Here is a 22725-nt window from a genome sequence, read left to right as displayed (position 1 = left end):
TATGGAGCATACAGAGCACTTATACACTGTTAGTGTGGAATATTAATTACTTCATCCACTGTGGAAAGCAGCTCTCAGATTTCTCAAGGAACCTAAAACAAATCTATCATTCAACCCAGCAATCCCAGTGTTGTGTATATACCCAAAGGAATATAAATTGTTCTACTATAAAGACACATGCATGCATATGTTTATCCCAGCACTGTTCACAATAGCAAAGACACAAAATCAACCCAGATGTCCATCAATGGTGAATTTGATAAAGAAAATTTGGTACACATAGACCTTGGAATACTACACAGCCATAAAAAGAATGAAATGATGTCCTTTGCAGCAACATGGATGGAGCTGGTGATAATTTTTTTTTAATTTTTTGTTTCCTAGGCTGGAGTGCAGTGGCATGGTCTCAGCTCACTATTCTAAGTGAATTAAAGCAAGAACAGAAAACTAAATACTGCATGATCTCCCTTATAAGTGGAAGCTAAACATTGAGTACACATGGACACAAAGAAGTAAACAACAGGCACCAGGGCGTACTTGAGGGTGAAGAGAGGGAGACAGGTGAGGATCAAAAAGCTACCAATCAGGTAGTATGCTCATTACTTGGATGACAAAATAATCTGTACATGAAACCCCTTAACACACAACTTAGTCATGTGACAAACCTGCACATATTCCCCCTGAATCCAAAATAAAATTTGGAAAGAAAAAGAAGAACAAAAAAATGACTTTTGTCCAAAAGACAGCCTGTAACAAATGCTGGAGAAGATGTGGAGAAAGGAGAACCCTTGTACACTATTGGTGGGACTATAAATTAGTACAGCCACTAACTATGTAAACCAATATGGATGTTCCTCAAAAAGCTAAAACTAGAACTACCATATGTTTCAGCAATCCCAATAGTGAATATATATCCAAACAGAGGAAATCAGTATATCAAATAGGTATCTATGGTCTCATGTTTATTGCAGCACAATTCACAATAGACAAGACATGAAATCAGCCCAGGTATCAATTAATGGCTGAATTAATAAAATGTGGTACACATACACAATGGAACATTATTCAGCCATAAAAATCAATGAAGTCCTGTTATTTGCAGCAACAGGTATGGAACCAGAGGACTTATATTAAGTGAAATAAGCCGGGCACAGAAAGACAAATATCACATATTCTCACTCAGATGTGGGAGCTACTTTTTGAAATAATCTGAATGACTCTTCTAAAAGAAATCCACGGTGAAACAGCACTGATCGTCCATGTGGAGTTCTATGTACTCCTGTTCCTAGCAGGTTTCCACTCTAAGTAACTCAGATTACTTTTATTTACTATTTTTTTTTTTACTTTTGTGTTTTCTGGTCCACAAAAACACAAATGGCAGATTTATGAGAAAAAGCCATGAAAGCGGAGACCTGTGAAAAGTCTAAGTTGCACATTATGATCCCAAGAACAAATAAGTCAAAGAAAGATAAAATGACATCACAAAATTTTCAGTTTAAAAAAATGCATACATAACATAAATTTGTTGGGGAAAAAGTACATTGCAAGCTAGAAGTAACTCGGTGTATACCCACCTTGGGTGTGTGGGGGTGCGATAGCAAATCTCATAGAAGTAATTTTTGCCACTTGATAACTATTAGCTGAGTGATTAATTAATTAATATTAAGTTAGAGTCTCTGAAAATATACACTATTTTTGTAGGAAATGAAGACTTTCAAAGTAAAATGACTTAATGCTTCTACTCATGCTTTATATTGGCCATGATAAATATCACACAATATTACTGTATATTTATCTTAATAATATGTTTTACTTCAAGGACTACTTTGTTATTTATATTAGTTATTTACTTCCTAGATATTGCATTAACCTTTTTATGCAAATAAATGAGAGCATACCAAGAAATTTTTTAATAAAACTTATAAGAAGTATGAAAGGAACATATTAATAATTTAAGAAACAGAAAATAGGAACATATTAATAATTTAAGAAACAGAAAATAGAGGTAGGAACAGTTGAGGTAATATTCCAATTGTTTGCATTTAGTGGGTTGAGACATAGAGATAAAAAACTAATGAGGGATATTTTTTTTCCAGTAACCATATAAAGTCACTATTTTTCTTCATTTTAAAAACTTTGGGGGCCCTTCAGGTGGATGGGGGTGAGACAGCAAATCTCATAGAAGTAATTTTTGCCACTTGATAACTATGAGCTGAGTGACAAAAGTCAGGCACCATCTTGATGTCCCTTTTCTAATTGTCCTGTCTGTGCTTTGCTTCTCTGTTCTTGTTTACTTTTTTGAGGAAGAGAGGTGGAGGATGAGTTAAGTTGTTCTCTTTCTTTTTAAATTATTCTATTTTATCTCTTCTCTTGAGTGTCCAGTTATTTCACTTTACATTATTTTTTAACTGGCTTTCAGATGAAAATATGTGCACTAACATACCACATTCCACTTTCCAAAATTATTCTACCTTATGCTTCAGGTTTGGAAAATATGGTATAGACCTGTGTCTCCCTGTAACTCCCTGCTAAACATAACGATATACCCTTAAAAATACAAATAGCTGGGATTACAGGCGTGAGCCACCGCGCCTGGCCGAGGCGGGTGGATCACAAGGTCAGGGGATCGAGACCATCCTGGCTAACTCGGTGAAACCTCGTCTCTACTAAAAATACAAAAAAGTAGCCTGGCATGGTGGCGGGCGCCTATAGTCCCAGCTACTCGGGAGGCTGAGGCAGGAGAATGGCGTGAACCGGGGGGAGTCAAAGCTTGCAATGAGCCGAGATCGCGCCACTGCACTCCAGCCTGGGCGACAGAGCGAGACTCCGTCTCACACACACACACACACAAAATACAAATAGCAACAAAATGAGAATACTGAAAGATGGTAAGACAAAGGCAAACCGGTTTGGGATCCCAGCACTAGAGGAACAACATAGTAGTAGGGCATTTTAGGGCTCCCACTTAACAGAAGAAGTTGACACACAGTCAGTCTTTTGTAACTGCAAACAGCAACAGAATGCAACTGAAATAGACCAAACTGGATCAAAAAGGAGCCCCTCTGGCAACACTAGACTAACTGGCAGAACCGGCAAGGGACATCAATCGAAATTCCTTGTAAAATTAAGCAGTCCAGAAAAGTGCTGCCCTTTTTCTGCTGACCTAGAACTGCCTTTTTCTGCTTACGAGGTAACTGAAGATGGAGAGACTAGGGAGGTGAGGGAGAGTGAAAGAAAAACTAACAGAAGGTACTCTAGAAACATTCAATAAAATACACTCACAGCTACTATAAATAAAGCAAGGTGGAATTCTAAAAAGTATGTAAGTATTACAAAGGAAGAGAGGAAAAAATAAACAGTACAATGAGTACCAGAGTAAATACAGAGAAAACAAAAATGAATAAATGAATGCATGAATAAATAAATAAGTAAATAAGTAAATAAAGAAATGACAGACTAAATTCTAACTGCAAGAATTGTTTTAGATATAGGAAATCTTATTCCAAAATTTATAAGGATAGGTACAGATTTTATAACAGCTAAAATAATTCTGACAAAAATAAAGTGAGAAGAATCACCCTGTACAGCACTAAGTCTTACCATAAGACTATAGCAACCAAAATTGTGTGGTATTGGTGGAAGGACACATACATAGATCAATGAAACAGAACTTAGAAATGGAGTCTAACAAATATGTTCAACGGATTTTTTGCACAATTGTAGAAGCAATTCAATGGAGGAAGAAAAGCCTTTTTGACAAATGGATCTGCAGCAATTGAATTTCCATAGGCCAAAAGAAAAAGAAAAAAGGAAAAGAAAAACAAACCAAAATTCTACAACTTGAACCTCATACATTATGCAAAAATTAACTAAAAATATATCATGAACTTAAATGTAAACTATAAAACTGTAAAACTTTAAGAAAATAATAGGAGAAAATCTTTGGGATCCAAGCAACAACTTCTTAGACTTGACTCCAAAAGCATAATCTAGCAAAGAAAAAATGGATAAATTGAACATAATCAAACAACAACAACAACAAAACACTTTTGCTCTGTGAATGGTCATGTGAAGAGAAAGAAAAGAGAAGATCTAGACTGGAAGAAAGTATATAAACCATATATTCACCAAAAGACTAGTGTTTAGAATGTATAAGGAACTTTCAAACTCAACAGTTAAAAAAAAAATCTAATTAGAAAACGGGCAAAAAAACATGTGAACAGACATTTTACCAAAGATCGTATAAATACAGCAAATAAGCACGTGAAGATATGTTAAACATCATTATTCATCAGAGAAATGCAAATTGAAACCATAATGCATATTATTATGTGCCTATCTAAATTGATAAATTAAAACTAGCAATAACATCAAAGGCTGGTGAGGATGCATGCAGAGAAACTAGGCAACTCATACAAGCTGGTGGAAATAAAAGTTAGTACAGCCACCCTAGAAATTAGTCTGGCGATTTTTCATAAAACAAAATATGCAATTACCATATAACTAATCAATTGCACTCCTGGGCTATTATCCTAAAAAAAATGAAAACTTAAATTCATTTTAAAAACCCTGCTCAACAATGTTCATAGCAGCTTATTCATAATATCCAAAACCTAGAAATAGTTTAGATGTATCCTGTATCCCACAGTGTGAATGGTTATACAAACTGGTACAGCTATACTGTGAAGTATCATTCAGCAAATAGATATATCTACTGGAAATTAAGCTAAGTGAAAGAGAGAGAAAGAGAATGAGAGAGAAGGGGGGTGTAAGAGGTAATTCCATAATGCCGCGTACTATATGATTCTATTTATACAACATTTTTAAAGTGACAAAAATTTAGATAGATTAGTGGTTTTCAGAACCTAGGGAGTATGGAGGGTGGGGGTGGGGCTGAATGTTGTTATTAAAGAACAGGAGGGATCCTTGTGGTAATGGAATTTTTTGTATCTCGTCTGTGGCAATAGATGCATGAACTTTACACATGTGATAAAATTGTGTAAGACTAATTACATGCACACAAATGAGTATAAGTAAAATGACATCTAAAGAGATAGGTAGAGTGTATCAATGTCAGTATCTTGGCTGTGATTTTGTATTATAAGTTTTAAAGATGTTATTAATATTACTTGGGGAAACTGGGTAAGGCATACTTGGGATCTCTGTATTATTTATTACAACTGCATGTGAATCTACAATTATCTCAAAGCAAATTGTAATTATAAAAAAATTCCCACCCTCCAACCCTTCTGAGTCTCCAGTGTCTATTATTCCACATTGTATGTTTATGTGTCCACATTATTTAGCTCCTACTTATAAGTGAGAATAGGCAGTATTTGACTTTTTGTTTCTGAGTTTTTTCACTTAAGTTAGTGGTCTCCAATTCCATCAATGTTGCTGCAAAAAAAATTATTTCATACTTTTTATGACTGAATAGTATTCCATTTTGTGTATGTATATGTATATATACACCACATTTTCTTATCCAGTCATTGATGAATACTTAGGTTGATTCCATATCTTTGCTATTCTGAATAGTGCAGGTATGTTTTTGATATAATGATTCCTTTTCCTTTGAATAGATACCCAGTGGTGGGATTGCTGGATTGAATGCAGTTCTGTTTTATTTCTTTGAGGAATCTCCATACTGTTTTCCATAGAGTTTGTACCAATTTATATTCCCACCAACACTACATAAATGTTCACTTTTCTCTACATCCTCATCAACATCTGTTATTTTTTGACTTTTTAATAATAGCCATTCTAACTGGCATAAGATGATACATCATTGTGGTTTTAATTTGCATTTCTCTGATGTTTAGTGTTGTGGAGCATTTTTTCCTATGCTTCTTGGCCATTTTTAAGTATTCTTTTGAAAAATGTCTTTTCATATATGTTGCCCACTTTTTAATGGGGTCATTTGTTGTTGTTGTTGTTGTTGTTGTTGTTAGGTGTAAATTTATTTGTATTTGCCCATCATTGGATTTGCTCAGCAACTTGGATCTGTGGAATGAAGTCATTCATCAATTTTGGAAGTCTTGCTTGTTGCCTCTACACATATTACCTCTGCCCATACCTTCAAGATATTGGGACGTTCGGTTTGAAAACTCCCTAGATGCCCAGCAGAACTTTTCATGGAACTATAATTCAATCTGAGACTTTTCCAATTCAATTATTCTTTTCCTTACCTTTTCTTCTTCAGGTATTATATCTGCATTGCAGCCTGAAGATCTCTCAACAATCTCCTACACTGTTATCTAATACATATCTTACACATCTAATCTCATCTTAGTGTCTGCTTTTTGTTGGGCCTGAGTTAATGCAAGTGGCTCTGAATGTAATTCAAGAAAACAGGCAATAAAATGAGGATTTAGAATTGGCTCACTCACTTTCTAGTGAGCAAAGAGGCTGCAACACTTAATAGGCAATGGATAGTCCTTGGAACAAGGTGGCAACAAAGTACCTAAGATATTTTACCATTGGTGACAGGAGATTATCCTGGTTGATTAGATCTGCCTTTTGAGTGTGATTATTCAGACCTCTGACAGATATGAGGTGAAGTACCTAAAAGGACAGTAAGTTTAATTGGTTAATGAAAAATTGCATTGACTTTCTACAGAGGGATAAGAAAACAAAACTTAGTGTCATTAACAATCAGCTAAAGATAAGCTTAAAAATCCAGAAGTCCTCTTTGTTAATTAACCAAGAATCCCTTATCTGCTACTATGGAAGAGCAAGTAGAAAAATGAGAAGCAGACTAAAGGAATTATAGTTAATATCATAGAGCTCCAGGGATGTTGGTATGCCCAGTCAACTTATATCTGTTATACTAAGATGAGCACCCAGATTGAGAAAATCCAGGACCCTGAAACATGGGCTAGAGACATTGGGATGTATGTTTTTGATGATGTTGTCTTCGAAGACCCCCAAAATCTTTATAGTTTTCACAAGTGTCCCATTGTAATTTCCCCCATGTTAAAAGCACTGAAAGGTAACATGTGCTGTCTTCCAGAGATGCCAAAATGTCTTTTCTTCACTGCCAGGCTGATAATTAGAGTTGAATCTTATTCTAATTTTAAGATACAGGACATATTAATATAAGAGGTGACCAGGTCCCTAGATAGAAGGACACCGTAACACCACAGCAAGTACTTATGCAGATTCTCTCAGTTCTTTCCTAATGAAAGCTATGGTGATTCATTCAGATGGCCATATGTGAAATAAAGGGGAGAAACAGTTTGAGAACTATTAGACAGAGGGTCTAAGTTGACTTTGATATGCAGAAACCCAAAATATTATCAACATCTCCTTGTAAGAGGAGGAAGTTACATTGGGAAAGTAATAAATGAAGTCCTGGCTGAAGTTTGGTTCACACGATCCCATCCAGTGGTCATTTCCCTAGTAGTTGCATGGATAATTGGAATTAGAATACAAGGCAGTTGAAGCAACCACTATATTTTGTCATTACTGTGTGGGATAAAGCTATGTATTCCAATGGGGACCTTTCCTGCCTCTGGCAAGATAGCAAAACTAAAACAATATTGTATCCTGGAGGGTGAGATGAGCTGGAGATTTGTGCCCCTCTTAAAGACCTAAAGGATGCAAGGTTATTGATCTTCGTATTGGTTTGCTAGGGCTGCAATATCCAAGTACCACAGATTGGGTGGTTAAACAACAGAAATTTATTTTTTTGTGCTTCTGGAGGCTAGAAAGCCAAGAACATTGTATCAACAGGTTTGGCTTCTTCTGAGGCCTATCTTTGGCTTACAGATGGCCAACTTCTCCCTGTACCCTCACATGGTCTTTCCTCTTTGTGAGCACATTCTTGGTGTTTGTGTTTCACAATTTCCTCTTTTAAAAAAATTTATTTATTTTCAGATGGAGTTTCACTGTTGTTGCCCAGCCTGGGGTGCAATGGCACGATCTTGGCTCACTGCAGCTCCGCCTCACGGGTTCAAACGATTCTCCTGTTTCAGCCTCCCAAGTAGCTGCAATTACAGGTGCCCACCACCACACCCAGCTGATTTTTGTATTTTTAGTAGAGACGGGGTTTCACCGTGTTGCCCAGGCTGGTCTTGAACTCCTGGCTTCAGGTGATCCGCCCACCTCGGCCTCCCAAAGTGCTGGGATTACAGGCGTGAGCCACCATGCCAGGCTCACAATTACCTCTTTTTATAAGGACTCTCTGGTCAGATTGGATTAGGACCCACTAAAATGACCTCATTAACTTAATCATCTCTTTAAAGACCCTACCTCCAAATACAATCTCATTCCTAGGTACTGGGGTTTAGGTCTTTATCATATGAGTTTTCAGGGAACACAATTCAGCCCATAACATTCCCTATTATAGCTGGTGTAATTAGCATAGTTAGCACCTTCAGAAATCAGTGAGATTATTGAGAATGAATGTGTACTACTACAGGACCAACCAAGTAGTAGCCCTGACTGCAGCTGTGTATTTAACATTGTACCATTGTTAAAGGAGACTAATAAGTCCCCAGGTACATGGCATGTGGCCATTGATTTCGCAAATATGTTCGTTCTTTTCCCAAACAATTAAATACAGAGATCAGAGACGGTTTGTATGCACATATAACAGTTAATGATGTTTGTCATATTTTTTACCTCAGGGTTATTTTAACTCTCCTATTCGCTGCAATAATGTAGTCTGGAAAGATCTGAAATTCCTGGATATCCAAGAAATGTCACACTGATCCATTACATTAATAACATCATGCACAATGATCAAGAGGTGGCTAATATACTACTAGATGCTTTAATAAGTCACTTGCATTCCAGAGGGTGGAAGATAAATGTTACTGCAATTCAGAGATTAGACATCTCAGTGACATTTTTAGGGGCCAAGTGGCCAGAGACATCTTAAAATATGCCTACTTAAATACAAGATAATTTAGTAGGTTTTGCATCCCTTAGCACAAACAAGGAATCACAGTGTCTGTTAGGCATATTTGAGTTCTGGAAGTAACAAATTCCACTCTTAGAAATATTCCTATGGCCTATATATTTTGTGCCGTGAAAAACATGCAACTTTGAGTAGAGCCTCATGAGAGAAAGGGTTGTATTTTAGTTCCAGGCTTTGGTTAAAGCAGCCTTGCAACTTAGGTTATAAGATCTGTCAGATACTAAAGTATTACAGGTGTAAATGGTCCAAAAAAAATTTCATGTGAAGCTTATGGTGAACTCTGGGGGGAATAATCACAAAACATTCTGAAGCAAAGTTATGTCATCAGCACAGAGAATCATACACCTTTTGAAAAACTTGCCTTGGTGTGTTACTGCACTTTGGTAGATACAGAACACTTTACCATGGGCACCAATATACCCATGCATCTGTTTTGAGCTGAGGGAAAGAGTGGTATCTCTAGCCAAATTTCTATATCAAAATCAGAAGAAGGAGAATCTTCATATGTCATTTGTGTGTGTGCATGTGTGTCTGTTGGTCTATTCCAAAAAGTTGAAAATATTATGTGCCAAAAGATAAATGGTAAATATTTCTGGAAATGGTATTGAGATTATGGTGGTTTTTTCTTTGGTATTAATTTGATTCATTTCTGTTTCATTGCATTTTCTAACATATCTGAAATAAACATGTATTACATGTGCAATCAAGAAATGATGAAAATTTTGAAAAAGCCATACTTTGTGGATAAATACAAACTAACTGGTAAGTTAATACTTGATAAATGCAGAAATTCTCAGGAAAAAAAATACAGATTTTCTCTGTTTCAAATCAAAAGCCTAATTGATCCATGCTCTTTTCTAGTTGATACTTTCTTGAAAAAACAGAATTATTCTGTTATTTTTTGTTGTGCTAAGAGGAAAACATATTCTGACTCTCCTTAAAATACCATCAATCTGGTATACATTTTGAAATTTTATGTATGTGTGCATATAAGGGGTTTTAAGCTGATCATACTTATGAAGATTTTCTATTAGTTATACATTGGTTTGCAGATACAGACACGAAACTTTTAGAATTAAGACCCAAAATAAAAATGATTTACTATACTGTTATAATAAACATATTTAAGCAATTTATATGCATTGAATCTTGATGGCCTTATATAACATTATTTTATATAATTTATTTAAATTCAAATGATGAATTCATATTTTGAAAAGATAATATGGTTAATACATCATTGGTTAAATAAGTAGAAAGAATGAACACTTAATATTAATTAAATCTAATGTCTTTTTTAAAGCCCTAATCTTTTTTTTTTTTTTTTTTGAGACAGAGTCTCGCTCTTGTCACCCAGGCTGGAATGCAGTGGTGTGACCTCAGCTGAGTGCAACCTCCACCTCCCTGGTTCAAGCGATTCTTGTGCCTCAGCCTGCTGAGTAGCTGGGATTATAGGCGCCTGCCACCATGCCCAGCTAATTTTTGTATTTTTAGTAGAGACAGGGTTTCACCATATTGGCCAGGCTGATCTCAAACTCCTGATGTCAGGTGATCCGCCTGCCTTGGCCTCCCAAAGTGCTGAGATTACAGGCTTGGCACCAGGCCTCCTAATCCTAATCCTTTTTATAATGAAAATCACCTTTATTGCTTTTATCAAAATTGTGTGATCATTGTGATTTTGTGCATCTTAATCTGTTAATAATGATCTAATATTAATTAGATAACAATTATTTTAATTAGAATATTTGAATGTCAGAGACATTATTTGATGGCAGCCAATAATAATTATTATTACTATTAAAGTTTTGGTTATTTTCCACTCATATGTTTTAAACTGACCCACTGTGCTGCCCTATTAAGAAAAGAGTTTGTTTACATTTTGGAATATATTGGGTCATATATTTAATACTAAAAATATGGAACCATGATCAAAATATTTAAGTAAGGAACTAAGTAAATATTGTGAATCAAGTTCAATGCACACTGGTTGCCACTTCAGCCCACTGCATATTGGGCTGCAATTTCTACTACTTGTATAAGTCCGCTGAGACAAAACTATCACACAGCAAGTTACATAAAGCAACTTTACTAATCACAGATAAATAGCAAGAGACAGTAGAAGCCTAGAATTAGGGCAGGCCAGTCGCATAAGGCTCAAGCTGCCCAGGATAGATGGAATATCATCTGCATGTTCTTCACTTGTAGTGCAGCTGAGGGATCCTGGAAAGCAACCCACTCTGGGTTTTTACCACTGGGGTAATGCAAACAGTTGAAAAAAAGTGTTGAAGGGCATCTTTTTTTTTTTTTTTTTTCCCTAGGAAAGACAAGAAAAGATCCCCAGCTGTTCCAGCCAGCTCCTCCTTATCTCAGGATATTTCATCCCCAGCATATTCTTCAGTTATTCTTGAGAACTACAAGCTAGAAAGAGGGGAGAGCTAGGTAAGTCTAAGACCTGCTAGAGAACTGTCCTTCTAATATTATTTAAGCAACTGAAGTGTATTTTTACTTTTTAAATATTTTAATCTTGCTGTATACTTCACAAGTGGAACTATGTTAAACTAAAAAGACGTCTTCACAGCAAGGGAAACAATCAACAGAGTGAAAAGACAACCTGAAGAATGGGAGAAAATATTTGCACACTATTCATCCAGCAAGGGACTAATACCCAGAATATACAAGTAAATCAAACAACTCAACAGCAAAAAATAAAATAAAATACCATTAAAAAGTGGGCAAAAGACTTGAATAGATATTTCTCAAAAGATATACAAATGGCTAAAAGGTATATATATATATATATATAAAAGGTATATATATATATATATAAAAGGTATATATATATATATATAAAAGGTATATATATATATATATATATAAAAGGTATATATATATATATATATATTCCAACATCACTAATCATCAGGAAAAGGCAAATCAAAACCACACTGCAATATCATCTTAACCCAATCGGAATGGCTATTATGAAGATGACAAAAAATAACAGATGTTGGTAAAGATGTAAAGAAAAGGGAACTCTTATAAACTGTTGTTGGCAATGTAAGCTATTGTAGCCCTTATAAAGTTAAAAAAAACAAAAACAAACGCAATATGGAGGTTTCTCAAAAAAACTAAAAATAGAGCTACCATATGATACATCAATCCTACTACGGTGTCTTTATCCAAAGGAAAGGGAATCAGTATATCAAAGGAATAACTTCACTCCTCTTTATTTCAGCATTATTCACAGTAGCCAAGATAGGGAAACAATTTAGGTCTCCATCAACAGATGAAAGGATAAAGAACATTTCTTTCCTGTCATTTTCAGCAACGTAGATGAAAAGGGAGGTTATTATGGTAAGTGAAATAAGCTAGGCACAGAGAGACAAATACCACATGTTCTCATTCATATGGTAGAACTAAAACATTTTATCTCATGGAGGTATAAAGTAGAATGATATTTACCAGAGGCTAAGAAAGACAAGAGAGGGCAGAGATTAGAGGATGGTTTATACAGAAGTTTCTAGGGTGAAGGTGATAACTTTAGGACTCCTGGCCCCCCAGGGTTATCCATATTTTTAAAAAGTCATGAAATAAGCATCTAGGATGCCCTGAGAAGAGCCCCCAACTCACTGGCCCCTGGGCAACAATACATGTGCCTGCTATAAGCAAAAGCGCCATTGGCAATGAGAACGTCCTAACTGTCTCCAGTGAGAGAGAGAGAGAAAAAAAAGCTTTCCATTGATATGAGTGCTAATCTTCTTCCACTAGCCAAAATGAGCTGCTTTGCTCAAGTAAGTTTACTGGGAGTCTTGGACCTGGCTGACAGCTTCCTGCAGTGGCAGAAAAGCAGCTGCCCAAACATTTTTCTTTGGTGTCTTCACTGCTGGAAGATCTTTCCAGTGTCTGAGGGGCTCTGGGTTCTACTGTTGAGTAACACAGTTTGCCCCCTCCCTTCTTTATTTCATGCTACAGGATCCCCCTTCCCTGCATTTTTCTGTTTTTCATACCTATGGAGGCAAAAAATTTGACCAGGTAGTTGGGTCCCAGTTTTGTAAATAACTTGAATCAATTGTCTTAGATAGGTTGTTTTCTTTAATATGTTTGTTTAAGATGTATATACAGGTGTTACGATATGATACAGGTGAAAGGCACTTCTTAGAGGGTGGTGGGAAGAGGAAAATGAGGAATAAGCAAAAGCAGAAACCCTGGATAAACCCATCAGATCTCATGAGACTTATTCACTATCACGAGAATAAAACAGGAAAGACCAGCCCCCCTGATTCAATTACCTCCCGCTGGGTCTCTCCCACAACACGTGGGAATTCTGGGAGATACAATTCAAGTTAAGATTTGGGTGGGGACACAGCTGAACCATATCATTCTACCCCTGGCCCCTCCAAATCTCACATCCTCACATTTCAAAACTAATCATGCCTTCCCAACAGTGCCCCCAATGTCTTATCTCATTTCAGCATTAACCCAAAGGTCCACAGTCTAAAGTCTCATCCAAGAAAAGGCAAGTCCCTTCAGCCTATGAGCATGTAAAATCAAAAGGAAGCTAGTTACTTCCTAGATACAATGGGCATACAGGTATTGGGTAAATACAGACGTTCCAAATGGGAGAAATTGGCCAAAACAAAGGGTTTACATGCCCCATGCAAGTTCAAAATCCAGCAGGGCAGTCAAATTTTAAAGCTCCAAAATGGATCTCCTTTGACTCTAGGTCTCACATCCAGGTCACGCTGATGCAAAAGGTGAGTTCCCATGGTCTTGGACAGCTCCGACCCTGTGGCTTCGCAGGGTACAGCCTCCCTCCTGGCTGCTTTCACAGGCTGGCATTGAGTGTCTGTGGCTTTCCCAGATGAATGGTGCGAGCTGTCAGTAGATCTACCATTGTGGAGTCTGGTGGAGGATGCCCTTCTTTTCATAGCTCCACTAGGCAGTGCACCAGTAGGGACTCTGAGTGGGGGCTCCGACCCCACATTTCCCTTCTGCAATGCATGGGGACCCCACCAGTGCAGCAAACTTTTGCCTGGGCATCCAGGTGTTTCCATACATCTTCTGAAATCCAGGTGGAGGTTCCCAAACCTCAATTCTTGACTTCTGTGCACCCACAGGCTCAACACCACGTGGAAGCTGCCAAGGCTTGGGGCTTCCACCCTGTGAAGCCACAGCCTGAGGTCTACTTTGGCCCCTTTCAGCCATGGTTGGAGCAGCTGGGATGCAGGGCACCAAGCCCCTAGGAGGCACACGGCATGGGGACCCTGGGCTTGGCCCATGAAACCACTTTTTCCTTCTGGGCCTCCGGGCCCATAGTGGGAGGATCTGCCATGTCTCTGACATGGTCTGGAGACATTTTCCCATGGTCTTGGGGATTAACATTAGGCTCCTTGCTACTTATGCAAATTTCTGCAGCTGGCTTGAATTTCTCCTCAAAGAATGGATTTTTCTTTTCTACAGCATCATCAGGCTGCAAATTTTCTGAACTTTTATGCTGTTTCCATTTTAAAATGGAATGCTTTTAACAGCACCCAAGTTTTCATCTTTTGAATGCTTTGCAGCTTAGCAATTTCTTCCTCCAGATACCCTAAATTATCTTTCTCAAGTGCAAAGTTCTGCAAATCTCTAGGGCAGGGGCAAAATGCTGCTAGTCTCTTTGCTAAAACACAACAAGAGTCACCTTTGCTTCAGTTACCAACAAGTTCACAATCTCCATCTGAAACCACCTCAGCCTGGACCTTATAGTCCATATTGCTACCAGGCTTTGGTCAAAGCTATTCAACAAGTTTCTAGGAGGTTCCAAACTTTCCCACATTTTCCTGTCTTCTTTTGAGCCCTCCAAACTGTTCCAACCACTGCCTGTTACCTAATTCCAAAGTCGCTTCCACATTTTTGGGTATCTTTTCAGCAACGCCTCACTGTACTGGTACCAATTTACTGTACTAGTTCATTTTCACACTGCTGATAAAGACGTACTGGAAGCTGGGAACAAAAAGAGGTTTAAGAGGTTTAATTGGACTTACAGTTCCACATGGCTAGGGAGGCCTCAGAGTCATGTGCACTGAATATATGAGTTACATATACTTTTATCAGTATCAGCTAGTTCAAATATATTCATATATTATTTATATTAATATAATAATTGAATGTAACAATGTTTAGTAATTATCTGAACTACTGATCTCTCCAAAGCACTGATTCTCCCCTTAGTTTAATAGGGGATATTATTCAATATGTGGCAAAGCACAAAGAGTATGTTTCTTATCTGATAGGTACTCCCCGTTTTTGGCAGAACAGTGCCTTTAAGTATTCACTCTCCTACGTGCTCAAGGAAGCTGACACACCCTCCCAGATTTAGGAGTTGAATATTGACTTAGAAAATAAAGTTCTATTCCCCTTTGCAGTGGCTGGTTTAAGCATAGACACATGACAATGAGCTATAAGAGATTATTATACCACACAGTGCCTTGACAATTTTTTAATGAATTCTTGGTATAAGTTGTGTTTAGTTTTCTACCCAACGAATAGAAAATGGGTAGAGAGAACACAAAGGTTTTCTTGTGCAACAGGGGCTTTGGGGCTGGGGTTGAGACTATGTTTATAAAAAAAAATTATCCATGCCTGTCAGAGTTGAAGTAAAAGTCTCTTTTTTCATGCTCATTTTTGTAAGGAAGTACAAGGAAAAGGAAAATGAAGTCTGCAACAGGAATTTTACCTGGCAAAGGTTAAAGGCTGTTTATGTTTCTTTACTAATATAATTCCGTCTTGTGAAATAAATAAGCAACTTTTTATACTTAATGCCATCTTTTTTTGTCTCTACATCATTCTGTCACATTTTGGAATTCAACAGACATTTGTATTTACTTCTTGCCTCAACAATCTTTATCAAAAAATAGTGTGAAACTAACTGGAATGTAAATTGTTTTAATTTTTTTATTACTTTAAAATGGCTTTTCTTTCAAAACTGACAAATTCTTATTAGTCAACTGACTTTGGAACTTTTCATGTATAAAGTTCTAAAACATATAAATAAATATGTGTCAAAGTGAATTATTTGCTAGAAACCTACAGTTATTTGGAAAATACCAAATACAAGAAAGTTAGAAAGTTATTTCCAGTATATTTTGTTATTCAGATATTCTCATTGTATTATAATAAAATTTCTAGAGTTAAAGATATTTGATATAAAAGCCTAGATGACATTATTTCTGTTTAGTGAACTTTGAATTATAGAATATTATAGGGAAAATTAATGGGCATTATGTGTAACACATTCTTTTATTCCAAAGACAAATTATGTATGAGTTCTTCAATGAGCCTATGCTTCAAGGATGCTCTTTCACTAAGTGGGCTTAACACATATGAAGGACTTTGGATTAGATGATGCTGTTTAGGCTTCCTTTCTTTTTACTTTTGAAGATCAAAAATGCATCATTGGATGCCTTAAGCATGGGTATTTTACACCTACTTGATCTGCCTGTCTTGCAGAGCCCACTCCAGTGCCTCTCTGCCTCTTTAAGTCTTACCTTAAAACCTTCCTTTCATCTTTAACTTATGCTTGACCCTGACTGTAGAGTTTGTGATGTCTTAAGTGAATCAAGCGGCATAAAAGTGCATGTTCCCATCTAGCATTTTGTTGCATCTAAACTGATTTGTGCATTTGTTCTTGAAATACCTTTTTACTGAAATGTAACAATCAACTGATTCTGATAGAGCAATATTTCAAAACGCTAAAATCTCATCCTTTATGGTCTCTTAAGTAGTCCCTTTGAAACTCACATAATATGAAAAGCCAAAATACAAAATACTTTAAATTCCATTTGAAACATTTTTAGTTCAACCTCCATGGCCATAAATTTGTTGATTAAGGAACTGGCTCATTGGACAAGTAAGCATGTGCCAACAACTGCAGACTAAAAGTGTAACTGAGAAGTGGTACCTCAGAAGTGGAACTATAGTAAATATCCTTCATTCGGACATATAAATAACAATAGAGGAAGAGTTAAGGAAACCAATTGTGTATGTATCTGCCTGTGATTCGCTTCTAATTTTTAGAATGCTTTGCCAGAAGTTCTCTTGTTCTTTTTCAGCCACCTGATTTCTCAACTACAGTATTAGTTCATCTGCTACTGTTCTTTGAGAGAAAACAACTGAAAGCACCTTGTAGAAAGAAAGGTTAGCAAACACCAGCTCTTACCGCTAACCTCAAACCCAGGCTGAGGCATAATACATCAGGAAAATTCATGAATAAGACAATAACACCCAGCTTCCTAATTTCAACTGAATTTCATATTGGGAAATGAGAGTATATTAAGGGACAGGTGAAATATATTGTTCACAAATTACTGTATGTTAATTTAAGGTAACTATATATAGTGCTACTACTACTATTAATAGAAATAATTCCTCCAACTGCTGTTATAATTTGAGTGCATACTATGTAACGGGTCTTATACTTGGCACTTATTCTAAAAATACTTTCATTTAATATTTACAATGATCTTTTGCATGGTATTATTAACTCACTTTATAAATGATAATATAAGGCTCAAACAGTTTAAGTAATATGCTAAGTAGAATGATGGCCTCCCCCAAACCTCACAGTGATGTCCACATTCCAATCCCTGGAACATGTGAATAAGTTATATTACATAGAATGAGAGAGTTAAAAATAGAATTAATTGCTGATTAAAACTTGCAGATGAAATTAAGGTAATCAATTGACTATATTTTAATTTTTATTATTTTTTAATGTTTAATTTTTATAGATACATAGTGTATATATTTATGGGGTATGTGAGATGTTATGATACAATAATACAATACATAACAATCACATCAGAGTAAATGGGGTATCGATCACATCAAACATTTATCATTTCTTTGTGTTACAAACATGCCCATTATACTCTTTTAGTTTTTAGAAAATGTACAATAAATTATTGTTGACTGTAGTCAAACTTTTATGCTATCAAATACTGGATCTTATTCCTTCTAACTATTTTTGTACCCCTTAACCATTCCCACTCTCCCTCCTAATTCCCTGTCCCCCACTAAACGTTCTAACCTCTAGTAATGATTATTCTGCTGTCTCCATAAACTCAATTGTTTTCATTTTTAGCTCCCACAAATGAGTGAGAATATGCAAAGTTAGTCATTCTGTGTCTACCTTACTTCACTTAGCATTATTTGCTACAGTTCCATCTATGTTGTTGAAAATGACAGAATGTCGTTATTATTTATGTCTGAAAAGTACTCCATTGTCTGAAGGTACCACATTTTCTTCATCTATTCATCTGTTGATGAACCCTAAGGTTGCATCTAAATATTGGCAATTGTCAATATTGCTGCTAAAAACATAGGAGTGCAGATATCTCCTTAATATACAGATTTCCTTTCTCTTGGGTATATACCCAGTAGTGGGCTTGCTGGATCATACGGTAGCTCTATTTTTAGCGTTTTGAGAAACTTCCGACTCCTCCGTAGTGGTTGTACTATTTTGCACTCCTACCAAAAGTGTGCAAGGGTTCCCCTTTCTCCACATTCTTTTCAGCATTTGTTAATTGCCTGTCTTTTGGATAAATGCCATTCTAACTGGTGTTAGATGGTTTTGACTATTCTGGGTATTATGTGGTCCATATAAGTTTTAATGATTGTTTTTTCTATTTCTGTGAAGAATGTCATTGAGATTTTGATAGATATTCAATTGAAGCTATGGATTACTTTGGGTAGTATGGACATTTTAACAATATTAATTATCCCAATCCGTGAACATGAAATATATTTCCTTTTATATGGGCCCTCTTCAATTTCTTGCACAGGTGTTTTATAATTTTCATAAGCGCAATCTTTCACTTTACTGGTTAAGTTTATTCCTAGGTACTTTATTTTCTTTGTAGCTATTGTAAATGAGATTTTTTAAAATTTCTTTTTCAGATTGCTTGCTGTTAGCATATAGAAATGCTATTCATTATATAGGTTGATTTTGTATTCTGTGACATTGCTGAATTTATTCATCAGTTCTAGTAGCTTTGTGGTGGAGTCTTTAGGATTTTCCAAACATAAAATCATGTCATCTGCAAACAAGGACAATTTGACTTCTCCCTTTCCAATTTGAATGCCCTTCATTTCTTTCTCTTGTCTGATTGCTGTAGCTAGGACTTCCAGTACTATGTTGAATATCAGTAGTGAAAGTGGTCATTTTTGTCTTGTTCCAGGTCTTAGCAGAAAGGCTTTCAGTTTTTCTCCATTCAATATGATACTAGCTGTGGCGCTCTCATATATGGCTTATATTGTGTTGAAGTATGTTTCTTCTATACCCAATTTTTTGAGGGTTATGAAGAGATGATAAATTTTATCAGTGCTTTTTCAACATCAGTTAAAATTATCAAATTGCTTTTGTCTGTCATTCTGTTGATATGATGTATCTGATTGATTGATTGATTGATTAGTCTATGTTGAACCATTCTTGCATAGCTAGGATAAATCCCCCTTGGTCATGATGAATCATCTTTATAATGTGCTGTTGAATTTGGTTTGCTAGTATTTTCTTAAGAATTTTGTCTGGTTTTAGTATCAGGGTAACATTGGCTTTGTGGAATGATTTTGGAAGTATTCCTTCATTCTTTACTTGGCAGAATAGTGTGAGTAGGATTGGTATCAATTTCTCTTCAATAGCTTGGTAAAATTCACCAGTGAAGACATTGGGTCCAAGGGTTTTTTTTGTTTTTTTTTTTTTTTTTTTTTTTTTTTTTTTTTGAGATAGAGTCTCACTCTATTGCTCAGGTTGGAGTGCAGTGGCATGGCCTTGGTTCACTGCAAACTTGACCTCCCAAGTTTAGGTGATCCTCCCACCTCAGCCTCCCAAGTGGCTGGGACAACAGATGTGTGCCACCATGTCTGGCTAATTTTTGTGGGTTTTTCTTTGGTAGAGACGGGGTTTTGCCATGTTGCCCAGGTTGGTCTCGAACACCAGCCTCAGCCTACCAAAGTGATAGGATTACAGGTGTAAGCCACCATGCCGGCCTCCAGGCTTTTTCTTTTTTCTTTTTGCTAGGAGACTTTTTATTATGGCTTGTATTTTGAATTTATTATGGATCTTGTTTTATTTATTATGAATCTTATTACTTGATATTGATCTATTTAGGTTTTGGGTTTCTTCATGGTTCAGTCTTGATAGGTTGTATGTGCGTAAAAATTTATCAATTTTTCCTAGAATTTTTTGCTTGTTTTTATTTTATATTTTATTTCCATAGGGTTTTTGGGGAACAGGTGGTGTTTGGTGACATGAGTAAGTTCTTTAGTGGTGATTTGTGAGATTCAGGTGCACCCATCACCCTAGAAGTGTACAATGTACCCAAATTGTAGTGTTTTATCTCTTACCCCCCTCCCGCCCTTTCCCTCAAGTTCCTAAAGTCCATTTCATCATTCTTATGCCTTTGCATCTTCATAGCTTAGCTCCTACTTATGAGTGTGAACATATGATGTTTGCTTTTCCATTCCTGCGTTGCTTTACTTAGAATAATGGTCTCCGATCCCATCCAGGTTGCTGTGAATGCCATTATTTCATTCCTTTTTATGACTGTATAGTATTCCATGGTGTGTGTGTATATACACATATACATATGTGTGTATATATATATATACACCATGGAATACTGTATGTACATATACACATATATGTGTGTATATATATGTGTGTATATATATATGTGTGTATATATATGTGTGTATATATATATATATATCACAAACTTCTTTTTCCAGTCATTGATTGATGGGCATTTGGGCTGGTTCCATATTTTCACAATTGCAAATCATGCTGCTATAAACATGCATGTGCAAGTATCTTTTTTGTGTAATGGCTTGTTTTCCTCTGGGTAAATACTCAGTAGTGGGATTGCTGGATCAAATGGTAGTTCTACTTTTAGTTTTTAAAGGAATCTCCACACTGTTTTTCCTAGTGGTTGTACTAGTTTACATACCCATCAGCAGTGTAAAAGGGTTCCTTTTTTGCTGCATCCCCGCCAACATGTATTATTTTTTAATTTTCTGATTATGGCCATTCTTGCAGGAGTAAGGTGGTATTGCATTGTGGTTTTGATTTGCATTTCCCTCATCATTAATTATATTGAGCATTTTTTATATGTCTGTTGGTCATTTGTATATCTTCTTTTGAGAATTGTCTATTCATGTCCTTAGCCTATTTTTTGATGGGATTGTTTTCTTCTTGCTAATTTGTTTGAGTTCCTTGTAGATTCTGTATGATAGCCCTTTGTCAGATGTATAGATTGTGAAGATGTTCTCCCACTCTGTGGGTTGTCTGTTTGTTTACTCTGCTGATTGTTTGTTTTGCTGTACAGAAGCTTTTTAATTTAATTAAGTCCCACCTGTTTATGATTGTTTTGTTGCATTTCCTTTTGGGTTCTCTGCCATGAATTCTTTGCCTAAGCCAATGTCTAGAAGGGTTTTCCAATGTCATCTTCTAGAATTTTTATGGTTTCAGGCCTTAGATTTAATTCCTTGATTCATCTTGAGTTTATTTTGTATAAGGTGAGAGATGAGTATCCAGGTTTATTCTCCTACATGTGGCTTGCCAATTATCCCAGTACCATTCGTTGAATAGGGTGTCCTTTCCCCACTTTTATGTTTTTGTTTGCTTTGTTAAAGATCAGTTGGCGGTAAGTATTTGGGTTTATTTCTGGGTTCTCTATTCTGTTCCATTGGTCTATTTGCCCAATTTCATACTAGTACCATGCTGTTTTGGTGACTATGGTTTTACAGTATAGTTTGAAGTTGGGTAATGTAATGCCTCCAGATTTGTTCTTTTTGCATAGTCTTGCTATGGCTATGTGGGTTCTTTTTTCGTTCCATATGAATTTTAGGATTGTTTTTTCTAGTTCTGTCAAGAATGATGGTGGTATTTTGATGGGAATTACATTGAATTTGTAGATTGCTTTTGGCAGTATGGTCATTTTCACAATGTTGATTCTACCCACCCATGAGCATAGGATGTTTTTCTATTCATTTGTGTCATCTAAGATTTCTTTCAGCAGTGTTTTATAGTTTTCCTTGTGGAATTTCTAATTTATTGGCATATAATTGCTCATAGTCTCTATTTTTTTAAATAATTTCTATGGTATTGATTTTAATGTCTTCTTTTCCATCTCTGATTTTATTTGTGTAAGTCTTCTGTCTTTTTTTTCTTACTCTGGTTAAATATTTGTAAAGTTTGTTTATCTTTTCAAAAAAACAACTTGTGACTTCATTGAAGCAAACAAAAAAAGATCAATTCAATTTATTTCTTCTGTGATCTTTACTATATCTTTTCTTCTACTAATTTTAGGTTTTGGTTTGCTTTTGCTTTTCTAGTTCTTTACAATGCACTGTTAGGTTGTTTATCTGCTCCAGTGTTGGGTGGATATGTATTTAAAATTGTTATATCCTCTTGCTGAATTGACACCTTTATTATTTTATAGTGACATTTTGTCTCTTATAATTTTTTCTTGAAATCTATTTTGTCTGATAAAAATATAGTTATTCCATCTCTTTCCTTTTTATGGTTTCCATTTCCGTGGAATATATTTATCCATCCTTTATTTTCAGTCCATGTGTGTCTTTACAGGGGCAGTATATTTCTTTAGGCAGAAAATAGTTGGATTTTTTTATTCATTCAACTGCTCTATGTCTTTTGATTGAAGAGTTTAGTCTATTTACATTCAATGCTATTATTTATAAGTAAGGACTTACTACTGCTCTTTTGTTGTTTTCTGGTTGTTTTGTGGTGTTCTCTTTCTTCCTTT

The sequence above is a fragment of the Pongo pygmaeus genome, chromosome X, assembly GCF_028885625.2.
Source record: "Pongo pygmaeus isolate AG05252 chromosome X, NHGRI_mPonPyg2-v2.0_pri, whole genome shotgun sequence".
NCBI lineage: Eukaryota > Metazoa > Chordata > Mammalia > Primates > Hominidae > Pongo > Pongo pygmaeus.
Note: the sequence above shows the minus strand (reverse complement) of the source record.